We start from the raw sequence: 14,067 nt of genomic DNA, 5'->3' as shown, positions 1-14,067 counted from the left end.
CCTTCTAAAGAAATCGTAAATTTTTTGCTTTCACACAGAAGTAACGGCTCAATTAGTATGAAGGATGAAATGTCAAGCGAATAAAATGACAATGCTATATGACAGACAATCATGGCGGAACGATATAAGGTGGAAGCATGGTGACATACCTACAAACAAAAAAATAACATGTACTTGTAAATTCGATGGACAAATGTCAAAATCGTACTGCGCCGGTAGTTGATGTATCAAATCAAATAAAAAAGGTTATAATCAGCTGTTCGATGCGTCCACCTTGTATCGTTCCGCCATGCAGACAATGACATTTACTTTGACAAATGACATTTTTAAACACTGAACACACCAAAAACTAAGAAGCGGAACGCTGCCAACAGAGTCGCATTGTGCTTTTGACTTCATTAGGCATCCGATTAGCTACTAATGAAATAATTATAGATTCGAATTTTGTAGGGAAGTTTGAGCTCAATAAGTGTCTTAATGTAGAAAACTGCCTTTATTATTCAATAATCCCTCTGTGTGAAAACAGTATTATGCCGACTCCGAACGGCATCTGCAAGGCAGATGAGTTTTCACTGAGAGCTTTTCATGGCAGAAATAACCCCGGAGCGCTTGCCAAACATTGCCTAGGGGCGACCCCGCTTAGAAAAATTGTATTCTAATTGAAAACCCTTATTTCTAAAATTTTGATATTGCTTTGCCCGGGACGTGAGTCCAGGATCTTTGGTGTGGTAGGCGGAGCACGCTACCATCACACCACGGTGGGCGCAAACATTACAACAACCACATGAAAATCGCCAACTTCAACTGAAAATATCTCAGGACAGGGGTAAAATTTTTCTTTTCCGTCTTCGTATTATTGTTGTCGAGGTCTATACACATCTTCTGACACTTCTCCTGATATTTTTGTTAGCATATTAGCTGTCGACCACTCAACTAGACGAAAAAATTTATATTTGGGTACCTTCGAGTATTGAATAAAAAAACAAAAATATTTATACAGCAATATATCGGCACTCTAATGTGTGTGAGTGTACCTAGCCTGAACAACAAATATTGGAGTATTAAATATATGTACAAATGTAACTTCTGGCAGATTGATGGAAAACTTGGAATCGTGGTGAATACAAATATAACACAGAAACATTATAGTGTTGCAGTAATAGTCAATAAACTAGAGGGAGGAAAGTAAAATAACAGCATACCAATTCGAAAATTTGATGTTCCATAAGTCAAGATTTCTCTCCACTCATTGAAATACCAACATCGAAAAATGTTGTTCACCAAAGCTAAACTGTTTTTTACACGGAGAAAGTTTTTCCGATTGATACAATGAACTCTAGAAAGTTTTCAACCTGCGTATTGTCAAAGCTACATAATCGCATATGTTTTACGACAGTTTCGAACGGCACACAATGCTGCGATGCGGTCAAAGGTGAAAAAAGCTCATTGATAAATTTTTTTTAAATAACTTTGCCAAACGCTGGGGACTGCATCCTTTTAATCATTTCACTGAAAGGCTTTTATAGCAGCCGTTCGTGCTGTATGTTAATATCCCAAATGAGTTTTTATTTATTTTTCGAAATTTTCAATTCATGGCAACCATACTACTTTTATTTACCTATCGGTCATGTGATGAGAACCGTTACTTGGTAAAAGTGTTAAGTTTTTATTGGAAGATAAAAAGCAATAATACAAAAATTTCAAACTCCACTGCAATTTTTTGAGTTTGTCACAAGTGGGTAACCCAAAATTTAATTTAGTAAGAATATGCGATGAGGGACGACAATTATACTTTTTGTGCTTTATAGTATTACGTTCTAAGGCGCTGTAAGTATTTGACCTGTAGCTCTTTTGCAAAGCAATAAGGTTTACAGAATTATTGTTGTTGTAGTTGTTGTTGTAGCGATAAGGTTACTCCCCGAAGGCTTTGGGGAGTCTTATCTATGTGATGGTCCTTTGCCGGCTACAGGTCCGGCACGCACCGGTAACACAGCACCATTAAGGTGTTAGCCGGAACATATCGGGAACGATTATGGCCACATTAAACCTTCAGGCCTTGCCTCCCTCGCCACAGGATTCGCCACGGATAGGTGAGGTTGACAGGGAAGGGTTGCGCTACACAGGCCCTTGAATCTGGTATTTTAGTCGCCTCTTACGACAGGCATACCTGCCCCGGGTATATTCTGACCCCCTAACCCGCTGGGGTTACAGAATTCTTAATTTTGTTAAGAATTCTTAATTTTATGGGCGTGTGTATTGTTCGATATCTACCAAATTTCGCTTGTTGACTTTTCAGGATAGCGAACAATGCAAAAAGTTTCATTGAAATCGTTGCATTTTTAGTTTGCTCACTCTTGTGCCTTATGGATCAGTATGGTACACAATGCTAGCGTGCATGATTATAGTAGCCCAATTTCCATTATGTTTCAGATTTTTTTTGTCGGCAATAAGTGGAGATTCCATGACAAACTGCAGTAAAATTGCAGCACGATAAGGTGTTTTGGTGGCGGTTATATGGGATCGCGACGCTTTGCGGCAACTGCAAGGTAAATCATTTTCGTTGAGTGTTTTATGGCAGAAATAGATTGGGATTGTTTTTCAAACCACTCTCGAGAGGCGACCCTATTTTCACGAACTTTCTCTAAACTATTTTGGTTGAATACAGTATATCGCTGTAGTTGGCCATCACGCTAACAACACACACTTGGACCTGTGCGTTAATAGGCTTAAAATATACAGTTCCAAGAAGTACCCGGATAAGAAATACGATGACTGACTTCGCCATAACATCAAAACCATGCTTGGCAACTTCAACAAAAAGGTGCGGGGAAACGACGGACTACTCAGCGCGCAGTTTAAAAAAGAAGGCGAGGATCTCGTCGTTCAGTGGGTTAGGGATATGAGAATATACCCGCGGTAGGTTTGCCTGTCGTAATTCATTGATTCAAGGGGCTGTGTAGTTCAAACCTTTCAAGGGGTTGTCAGTTCAATTTATAGCTTCTTCAGGCCAATTGTCAACCTCACCTACCCATGGCGAATCTTGTTTCTATAACAGTCGAGTCTCTGGCGACCTCAAGTTCCTCATGAATCTAGGAGGTGAGGCTAGTATCTTAATCATGCTTGTTATCGAAACGTACCGGATCTGCATCCGGCAAAGAACCATCAAAATCGGTAACACTCCGCAAAACCTGAAGGGAGTGTCCTTATCGCAACAACAATAACAACAACCGCTTGTAAACATATTTTATGAATTTTAATTGCCTACGAAGATAGTGTGGCTTTTCCAAATTATGTATATCAACATCAAATGCTCCTTAATGATTATAATGAGCTCTCCGAGCCAACCAAACGACGCTTCAGTTAAGGTGACTTCGTTTGATGCGATTATCTCAATCAAACGCTAGGGAAGATAATTCTAGTAGCAGAGTTAAACCGCAATGACATTGTTGTCACAACGAATGACTTGCTGTCAGCAGCTATGTCACTGTTGGCGGGTATACTTTTTAGGCTTCGTCCATCTGGCAACCAGCTCGAACAGCAAAAAAAAGTCAATTTAAAAATCAAACAGATAATAACTTTTGTAACAAGTGCAAATTTGGACTCAGTTGGCAATTGAAGAGGAAAGTTCTCTCTCGGCGCAAAAATATGCCGCTTAATAAGTGTCTTATCATATTTGTCATGATGTATGGCTCGGTTTATGGAGGGTGTCGAAACATGATGAGATGGCCCGTGGAGAGTTCGAAAGAAAAGTTCTATGAAAGATGTATGGTTCAGTCCTTGATGCTGACGACGAGCATGGAAGTAGGTATAATGTTGAGCACATGTTAATACAAACAAATATGGAGCAGCCTTCGCTGGCTAGGTAACGTTTATTATGCTGGAAGAGACTGTCGGAGTGAATTATAACGCAAATACCTGTCTTTGTATACTTAACTCCACGTGTCAAACACGGATCTACTCTCAACAGTTCGTAGCCGAATCGTTTCGTACCAATTTGCTTGTAATCGGGCGATTCAATTACAAGTCCTTACCTTGGTAAGATAGGAGTGTATCAAGCTCCAGCCATTTTATGGTTAATGGCATCCGGTTGTTAGGCAACTACATCCCAGATCATAGGACGTTCTTCTCTGCTCACAAGTAGTTCGCCTGCAACATGTTCTGTGTGTAAAGATCAGATACATGTTACAGTCCCACAACTTAAATACAAGTATTAGGGGCATTGTGAGCAACCCTTTCTAAGCACCACGAATTTGGAACACAATTTAGGGATGTGACACAACCTTTTAAATTTTATGATCCACAACGCACATTCGCCATGAACTAAATATCGATGTAATCTATCAGTGCAAATGTCTTTCTTTATGAATAACTACTTAAATATTCCCAAAAGTGAGAGCGTCATATAATTCCTTGTGAATAAAACTATCTGTTCTGCCAAAAACACAGACAGTGATGCTCACAAGTACTTACGACACAAACACTCGCAAGATACATCTTCATTAATCATATTACTAAACCACTTGCACATTAAGATACATCTCATTAGTCCTAGGTACTACGTTCGCTCAGTTATACGCTCGGTCGCCGTGAATGACTACCAATGTAATCTATAAGTACAAATGCACTCGAGATACATCTCATCATTCACAGGTACTAAAACGAAAACCTGATCATATAGCAGGTCCAACGAAGTTTCCAAAAATTTCAAAAAGAAGCGTGGGATATACCCACCCTTACAATTATCCATAATTTTCCACGACGAGGGACCCTGTTGCAACTGAACTACCAGCTAAACGTTTCTAGTTCAGTTATATGCAATCTTCGACCTTATTCTCAACATTATTTGCTACATTTATCCAACTCTACTAAACTTGCTATTGGAATATCCACCATACTTTTCTTCCTGTTATTCATGCTTTTTAATCATCCTGTTATACATCCTTTTTAAACAACGTGCACAATTTAGGGATGTGACCAACCTTTTCTTTGACGTTCCGCAGAAGCGTCTTTGAATTACTTGTGCGCAGATTAGCAGGTACTCGGGCAGCTTACTCCATGTGAGAAGTACATGAGTAAACTTTCTTGCCCACCTCCCACCAAAGAAGACAGTATTACTCCGAAGAGAATACTTTCTTGTCTGATTCGGCGGCTGGAGCGACAGCATTACTCCGAAGAGAACACTGTCAACTCCAACGAAGAAGCGAACTTCCACGGGAGCGATCCTACGTATTTTGGGTTACCGTCCCAGAATTACGATATGAAACCACAGCCACCGCGATGCTCCACAAGGGGGCCATCCCAGGACAGGAAGGTGAGACCTGAAGAATTCAGATCACCCGGCTTATTTTCCTGCTCCCGCGGTGGCACTTTTTATAAGGACCATGCTTGGGGTCCCACAGGGTGATACAAGTGTCCACCCTGCTCCCTTTCGAGCAAAGCCACTCAGGATTGGTTAGCCTTATCGTCACTAATAAGATGACGTACATTCGTTACGGTTTTAGGGTGCACTGATAGGTTTGGAGTGTGAAGATCCGAAGATCAACCACAAACCAATTAAACCATCAGTACAATCCCTTTTCGTCACTAATACGATGACGGCAATTTGCTACAGAGGTACACTGTCGGCTTGGAGTATGAAAATCCGAAGATCAAAATAAACAAATTTAATTAGAAAACCAGCATTACACCCCTTTGTGGATTATGGTCGCGTTTTACGACTGGCATGCCTGCCGTGGGCATATTCTACTACCCCTAACCCACAGGGGGTTGTTGGAAGAGACAGGTGGAGGAAGACTTGATCTCCCTAAGTGCACTCAGTTGGAGTCAGTGATTGCGAAGTATAATGATGATATTGGAGTTTGCGAAAGCCGGAATTTCTATTTTCGATACTGGAAAATCGAACTAATCATGAACAGTTTTTGGATTTATAATGGTACTAGCAGACCCGGCAGACGTTGTTCTGCCCTAAATTTGTATATCTGCATACATTTTAATAAGCTTTTTCCGTCTAACTCTCCCTCGCCCCTCTACACTTTTTCCTAATCTTTGTATTCACTCCTCCCTACGTATTTTTCGCTTCATCTATCTCCATCTTCGTCTCATTCTATCTCTTTCTCAGTCTCCTTCTCTCTTTTCTGTTCTCTCAAGTTTTTCTCATTCTTCTTCATATCTTATTGCCAGTCCCAGAGGGTGGTATGTATTTTGTTCCAGTCCCATTCCGAGTCTCAGTCCCAGTCTCACTCCGAGTCTCAGTCTCAGTCCCAGTCCTAATCCCAGTCCGTCTCTGGTCTACTTCCCGGAAAAAAGCATCGGAAATACTAATATAGGCAAATTTATATACCAAATTCAGGCAAATCGAATAGGACGTCTGTAAATAGGTATGTAGGTATTATTAATTCATGTCTTTATTTCGGCTTCGCATGCATATTTATCAGTTTTGCCAGGATGATGCGACTAAATCGAATATCACAATGAAAATTACTTAAAAGCTCTCAGCAACAGCTTTCATTTGACATCCAAAATACACACACATTCTAGGGGTGCCCGGGTCCACGTTTTGACCTATATCTCGAGACCTTAGTCACCAATAGGTATGAAAACTACCCTGTACAAAAGCACTCATCAACAGCTTTCATTTGATATCCATATTGTATAAACATATTCTAGGGGTGCCCGGGTCCACGTTCTGGCCTATATCTCGAGACCCTAGTCACCGATAAGTATGAAAACTACCCTGTACTAAAGCACTCATCAACAGTTTTCTTTTGATATCCATATTGTATAAACACATTCTGGGGGTGCCCGGGTCCACGTGTTGGCCTATATCTCGGGACCTTAGTAACCAATAGGTATGAAAACTACCCTGTACTAAAGCACTCATCAGCAACTATCATTTGATATCCATATTGTATAAACACATTCTAGGGGCGCCCGGGTCCACTTTTTGTCCTATTTCTCGAGACCCTAGTCCCAATATGTATCCTGGTCCACTTCCCGGAAGAAAAATTATCCGACATTTTATTCTAGATATAACGCTACCTACATACCAAATTTCAGGCAAATCGAGCCATATATACGACAGTTTAGAATAAATCGGTCCCTGGTCCACTTCCCGAAAAAAAACAAACACTCTCCGGGTTCCTATTAAGTTATCCTAAAAATTTCATGGCAATCTTTCTATCCGTTCTCGAGTTATGGAGTGACCAAAATGTACACTTCTTTTTATATATATAGACTAGCAGACCCGTCAGACGTTGTTCTGCCCTAAATTTGGTCTATCTCCATACATTTTAATAAACTTTTTCCGTCTAACTCCGACCATATACTCCAGCTCCGCATTACATCAGAGTAATCCATGGAGTACCCACAGTCCAATAAACATCGTGTAGTGATTACAACCGTTAAAAACGAGCAATGATCGGCTTACAATATGTACGTGTAGAAATATGAGTTGGTCCATTGCTGCATTACAATGGAGTACAATGGTAAGTACTCCAGTGGACCACATGATCCAACGATTTTTGCAGGGTAATTCATGTCTTTATTTCGGCTTCGCCCCCGCAAAAAGCGTTGGACCATGTGGTCCACTGGAGTACTTACCATTCTACTCCACTGTAATGCAGCGATGGACCAACTCATGTTTCTACACGAACATGTTGTAAGCCGATCATTGCTCGTTTTTAACGAGTGTAATCACTACACGATGTTTATTGAACTGTGGGTACTCCATGGATTACTCTGATGTAATGCGGAGCTGGAGTATATGGTCCGGTCCTAGGATATCGCAATGTTAATTGGACCATATTTTTTGTATGAATTGTGGTTAATTTTGGAGCACTCGCTTGGTCCATAGCGAGTACTCCATACATGCATGCATGGAGTACTCGAGATTTTTGCAGTATTTTTGGTAAGTACTCCAGTGGACCACATGGTCCAACGATTTTTGCAGGGACATTGATTCCTACGGGCTTGAGAGTTCGGTCAAACGTGCTTCGTACGACAAACGTCCGTACGTACGGCACACGTCGGTGGGTAACTGCCGCATTAAGCATTCACAGGGACATAGGGACAGAAAAAGCGACTTTGTTTTATACTATGTAGTGATGTACATCCATACATACCTATAAACCTACGCCCGAAGTTAAATAACGCAGCGAATGCTATATATGTACGTATGTATGTGTCGCATCAAGCCTCACTCAAAAGCAATTAGCGCGGACAGTTCACAGCGAACGAACACACATACGCATTTTTTGATAAAAATGTTACTTTTGTTTAAACAATTTGGCTGATATAAGAAAGGAATCAAGTATTTTTTTGATGCAGATCGAAGGTAAATATTTCAGAGTTTTACTGAAAAGTAGAATTTTTTAAATCCATCCATCCGTTTATGAGTTATAGCTGTGTAAACAAAAATTTTATGATTTCTTACTACATTTTGGCAATTTGCCACGCCCCTATAATATATACCTTCACATTATATTAACTGTACCATCTCACATAGCTAAGCTGTCAAATGCAAAAAACCGTTTTAAAATCGGAGCATTCTGTGTGAAGTTATGTGCATGCATGGCATTTAGCGGCTTTATTTTATAAGATTTATAGAAGATAGATAGATATAGATGTATAAACTTTGAGAATTGCGACTGCAAAATTTGCTGCCTTTTTGATATTTAAACAACACACTTAGAATGAACTAACCCCCAGCGGGTTGGGGGGTTTGCCTGTCGTAAAAGGCAACCAAAATACCAAATAGATTCAAGAGGTTGTGTAGCGCAACCCTTTCAGGTTGCCAGCGCAATATATAGCTCCTCCAAACCCAATTGTCAACCTCACCTATCCGTGGCGAATCCTCTGGCGACCCCGAACTCCTCATGGATCTAGGGGGAGGAAGGCTATTATGGCCTAGAAGATCGCATGTGGTCATAACAAATCGTTCCCGAGATGGTCGGGCTTGGTACCGGAACGTACCGGATCTGCATCCGGCAAAGGACCATCAACATCGATAACACTTCCCAAGGCCTACGGAGAGTGTCCTTATCGCTACAACAACAAAACGAACTTCAATTCGTTCTACACACTGAATTTCTTCACTTTGGCTTTTCAAACTTACCAACAGCTTTAAAGAGCTGAAAAACTCAAATAAAGACTTCAATTAAATTTTCAATAAACTTTCCAAAGAGCGCAAAAGACAACTTCATCAACAAGACAAACTGTTCAAAACTGCAAGAGCTAACTAACATAACGACGAAACTTCAAAATTTTAGTAACAAAACTAAAGTCGAAGTGTGCAGTTCATTCAAGCTCTTCAATAGTTCGCATTTAAATTCGTAAGTGAACGGCAAGAGCAACAACGAATGTAAAGAGGTGAAAAACGAGTTTAAACAAAAATTGATTGCAAAATATTTTTTATTTGGTATTCATTTTGTTTTAAAAATCTTCGATTTTTTTTTGTTATTTTTGCAATTGAATACCAAAGTGATGCGAAAAAATTGATTGAGAAGTAAAAAATTAAGAAAAATTTATTGAGCACTGAATGCTTTGTAGTTGTTTCTTGAGAAAGAGAGTGAGCAGCTAAAATTGATTATTTATTTGAAGTTGTAGTTTTTGTTTTAAAATTTTGTAAAGCAGAATTGTTTTGTGGGTGAAAATTGTAGACGACTTTCACGTTTTGCTGCACTTTGTTGTTTACATATGGATGTATGTATGTATATACAATGTGTATTTAAAATATGCGTCTGTGCACATCGGTCAAGGTAGTGTAGCATGTGTGAGCTTGCAAAGTTGCTGTTTGTTTTTCTGAGGTGAGTACCTACAAATTGCTGTTAACTATAAATGTTGATGAGTTTGCAATAAACAAACAAAAACAATAATACAAATGAAGAAGAAAAGCATACAGTTTATCATAATTTTTTACGGCGCATCGTTACTATGGAAAATTCTTAAAAAAAATTAATCTTGATAAAAGTCTGCAAGGTTTGAACGCTTTGCGAGTTTCACATCCGCAGGTTTGAAAAAATATAATTGCTTAAAAATAAAAATTCAAAGACGGAAGTTGTTTTAAGGCCATAATTGGTTATATTTGTTTATTTAAATTCTGTACGCTTAGGTTGGAAAGTTTCTAATTAACTAATTAAAAAAAATAGGTTCCAGGGGCTTAAACGCCACCTCAAACTTAAGTTGAAGTTATACATATGTACGTATGAGAAGGGTTAGAAAAATCACTTGGCCCTATATTAAAAAATCTGTTGTTTATTTGCGAAACTTTAAAATAGCGTCTGAAATGTTAATTTTGATTTTAACACTTCATCATTCAACAACACCCCAGTCTCCCGGTTTGCCATTTCCTAAAGTTGGCGACCCTATCCCAACTAGTCACTTGGAGTGAATCACATTGATTCTAGCCTATCAACCAATTTTAAATATCACCTACACGTTACGGCTCCTGTTACATATACGAATACGTAGGTATATATTGTAAAGAATTTTGGGAAATTCCGCTTATTTGAAACCTTCTGCTAACGTTCGAATCGCGGAACTGTCGAATAAATAACTACAATATTCTGTATTGCAAAATGGGCTTTATTAGCCTACTTTGGGAGTAGTACAATTATACTTCACTTCGCAACTAATAGCGTGTTTAAATGAAACTGATTACTGATTCCTCAGCTTGCGCTGCTTTCATACTCTCTGTTTTCCCGTTCACCTATTTCTCCTAAGGTCTAGTCATTTCGCGAACAGTTCGAGAACATTTGTATCTCATGCTTGGTTAACAGCTACATATATACATGTATATTAGTAGTTGATGCTTTTCTGATAGCCATATGCGTGTGTATGTGTGAGTAACTACTTCGGCTGATGACTACGTCTACGTGTGTGAGATATCTCTTCATTGCCTTCTACATAAGTGTCGCTGCTTGCTGTGTTTTGTTGGCGCGATTATTTACTAACCGCCTAGTGATCTAGTGATGTCAACATTCGCCACAATATATTTACCAGATGAGGCTTTGTCTCTCACAAGAACACTCAAAATGGTGAAGCAAAAGTGGTGTTCTACTACCCTAACGTAGGGGATAGTCGAACTAGTCTAAAAACTGATGCTGCGCGGTTATTCATAATGAATTCTTCTATCAAAAGGCCGGAAAACAACAGTTTGAACTGGGCATATAACTTTACCTTCTTTCAACTTAAAATCGATCGACTTTCATTCTAAAATAAGGTTTTGGTTTAACGAAGGCTATTGAAATCAATGTTTCGAACGCAAACATCTGCAAATTTTGGTCTGCATTTAAAAAAATTTATCCATGGTGTAAAATTTAAATTATTTAGGATTATAATATTTTAACTCATGAGTTACGCAATGACTGCTTATGATTTCGGGGGCGGCATCCTTGGCCGAATAGTTACTCCCTAACGTTTCAAGGTGCATAGCGCGAAAAAAAAATCGTTACAAAGTCTTCGGAGCTACACCTAGAGTTTCTAGGAAAGTGACGTCGGCGAAGGTATGAGTTCGAAGTCATAGTCCTATAGCTTCTGTGATGGCATGTGGTATGAGGGCCAGGAGGCGTGGTAGCTACTGGTGGTAGACAGGATTGCTACTGTTCACACATCGGGATTTAAAATTCTTAAAACAGCCGAAAAAACAGTTTGGCGCGTTCATCATTAGGCCAGCGTTGGTGCTAATCGTTAAAACTGTGCCACGAGAGTCATGAGTATTGAAAGGCCATAAATAGCAACCGTAAGTCGCTTTTGTGCGTGACCAGCAAGGAGCCACAAATGATGTAAAGAAATCGTGTTGACAACGAGCATTAGGAGTTTGCCCAGAACATCTCCTTTGGTGAAACTGCACTTTGCACGAGACATACAGAAAAAAGTGTGACCATTTTAAGTACTTGCATTTTTTCGGCAGACGCAGCAGTACCAGTCCCTTAGACCGGGGTTAGGTTCGAAGGCTCCCTGGAGTAAATGAACGAAGAACAGTCTCTCCGCAAGGAGCCACTCCGGAAATTTTTGGAACGATCCACGAGACTTTGAGGCAAAAACCCCGGATCTTTCCGAAATGGCCAAAACGTTGATTTTTTTTAAATATGTATATACAAACAAAACCTTTTTTAAATAGAAAAATTAAGCTTTTTAAAGTAAGAATGCCTACGTAACAGTGCCTACGTCGCCGCCGCCGATAAAGTGATCGGCGTAAGCCTCTACTATGAAGGCTTTTGATTTTTAATACTCAAAACCTATAATACTTTAGTTGGCGATATTGAACCTTGTGTTACCTATTGTAAGCTTCTAGTAAGATTACGGTACGTTTGTTCATTATTGTTTCTAAGGTTATAGCAATTATAGCTACTCCCATATATGTATGCACATTAGGGTGGTCCTTTTAAATCAAATAAATGATATGTCCAGTGTCATCCCTTCCTACGGTAATTCCTATGTCAAAAATAACACATGCACTTTGTACCCGACTGAAGAAGGTAAAAGGGTGTCGCACAGGAGTAAAAGTTAAGATTTCTCTTATACCCAAAATCGATAATATGTATATAAATGCCGATATCAGAACCAAGTGTTGCACCCGATTGGGAACGGTTAAGGATCCACGCTCAGATTGTCATAGGAAGACTCAGCATATTAAAATATGAAATTGAACCACTGCGTGCCACCTTTTAACCGTAATCTACTAAAAGCTTACAATTGTAAACACATGGTTTGTAAAACGTTAACTACAAGCATAATTTTAAGGGCTAATTAAACTTCCTTAACCCTAACGCCGTAGTCGTAACCATACCCATATCCATAACCATCTCCAATGTGATCGATTAATGGTACCTTAACCTAAAAATCGTGAAAGTCATAAAAATTAAGAAAACGCAAAAAATTACAAACATATTCCACAAAAAATAAGTCTCTTAGTCATAACGTATCCAAAACAATAAATAAAATCTACAAAAAGTTATTAAATTCACCAACTCAAATATTTTTAGGTTATGGATATGGCGAGAAACCAAAAACCAATTTTTTTAATAATTTGGGAAAAATTTAAACAACGTGACATCAGGACGGACAAGGCGACAGCTGTTTCGATTATACCTTGTAAATCTCTTCAAAGCCTTTTCTCCCGGGAGTGGGAGTCGATCTCGCACTCCTACGATAGTTGAAATGGTTATAAACGCATTCAGCTACGTCATGCCTTAGTTGTTGTAAAGTTTTTCCCAATTGCCTTCTTTTTGCATATTTTAATCTTTTACACATTGCCTACTTCGTATGCAATTATGTGTTAAAGCTATGCTTGGTACGGCGGTTTCATACGAAGTATGCAATGTGCCTATGCCATTATTAAATAATTATTATAATAATTATTAAATAAATTATAAAAAATTAAAAAATTGCTTCAAATAAATGTTTTCATACATTTAAAAAAGCAATATGGGCAATCCACGATTACTAAAATCATAAAAACCAATTGGTTGGCTATGGCATGGTTATGGCGTTAGCGTTATGGTATTGCACCATTAATACATTACATTGATTTCCATAAAATAGGTTCGATCAGCTGTTTTATCTAGTTATGGTTATAAGTCACCATTAATTGGCCCTTTAGACCGTAGATTTCCCATTATATGAATAGAGAAAGTGCACATACATAAATTAACAAAAACCTCAGCGGACATGAAAATTGTGATAATTTTTATCAAATCTCGTCAATTAAGTTCTTCTTTTGTTGTTCAAATAATTTAAAAAAGACTTCTATGAACACGGTAACTGAAAATATGCCAATCCAAACCAATCTTAAAAGAGTTCCACAAACATTCCAAAATTCGCGAAAATTTCGAACTTTTTATTTAGAGTTCTCTGAATCTTTTTGAGTATGCAGTTTTAATTTTTCATCTATCGAAATAGAAGTTTTAGGTCTCCCGAAATTCGCAATGATTTTTGAAATTTTTCTTCCGGGCTAGGCAGCGAATAAGTCTCTTTCGCACCATAATCCTTAATATGTTTGCTTTGATTGTCATCAGAAAAGAAAGCTCTCGTGAGAATTATTGCGATTCGTCCTTTCGTTGGAAGGGT

At 38.8% G+C, this 14,067-nt stretch overlaps 1 protein-coding gene across 8 annotated transcripts in view; it reads left to right on the top strand.

Annotated features, from left to right (window-relative positions):
- The first annotated feature begins 1,651 nt into the window (after nt 1-1,651).
- The window catches only part of LOC137250808 (uncharacterized), a 109,674-nt gene continuing 97,258 nt past the window's right edge, over nt 1,652-14,067 (top strand). For 2 of the 8 annotated variants that reach the window (XM_067784350.1, XM_067784347.1), the window contains exon 1: nt 1,668-1,827. The gene's annotated coding sequence lies outside the window, so the exon portion shown is untranslated. Of the gene's footprint in view, nt 1,828-9,268; nt 9,804-14,067 lie in introns of those variants that run through there. The other 6 variants (XM_067784349.1, XM_067784351.1, XM_067784352.1 and 3 more) reach the window with 5 other exon arrangements.

The sequence above is a fragment of the Eurosta solidaginis genome, chromosome 4 (assembly GCF_040869045.1).
Source record: "Eurosta solidaginis isolate ZX-2024a chromosome 4, ASM4086904v1, whole genome shotgun sequence".
Lineage (NCBI taxonomy): Eukaryota > Metazoa > Arthropoda > Insecta > Diptera > Tephritidae > Eurosta > Eurosta solidaginis.
The sequence above is the reverse complement of the archived record's forward strand: the minus strand, read 5'-3'. Positions and strand labels throughout refer to the sequence as shown.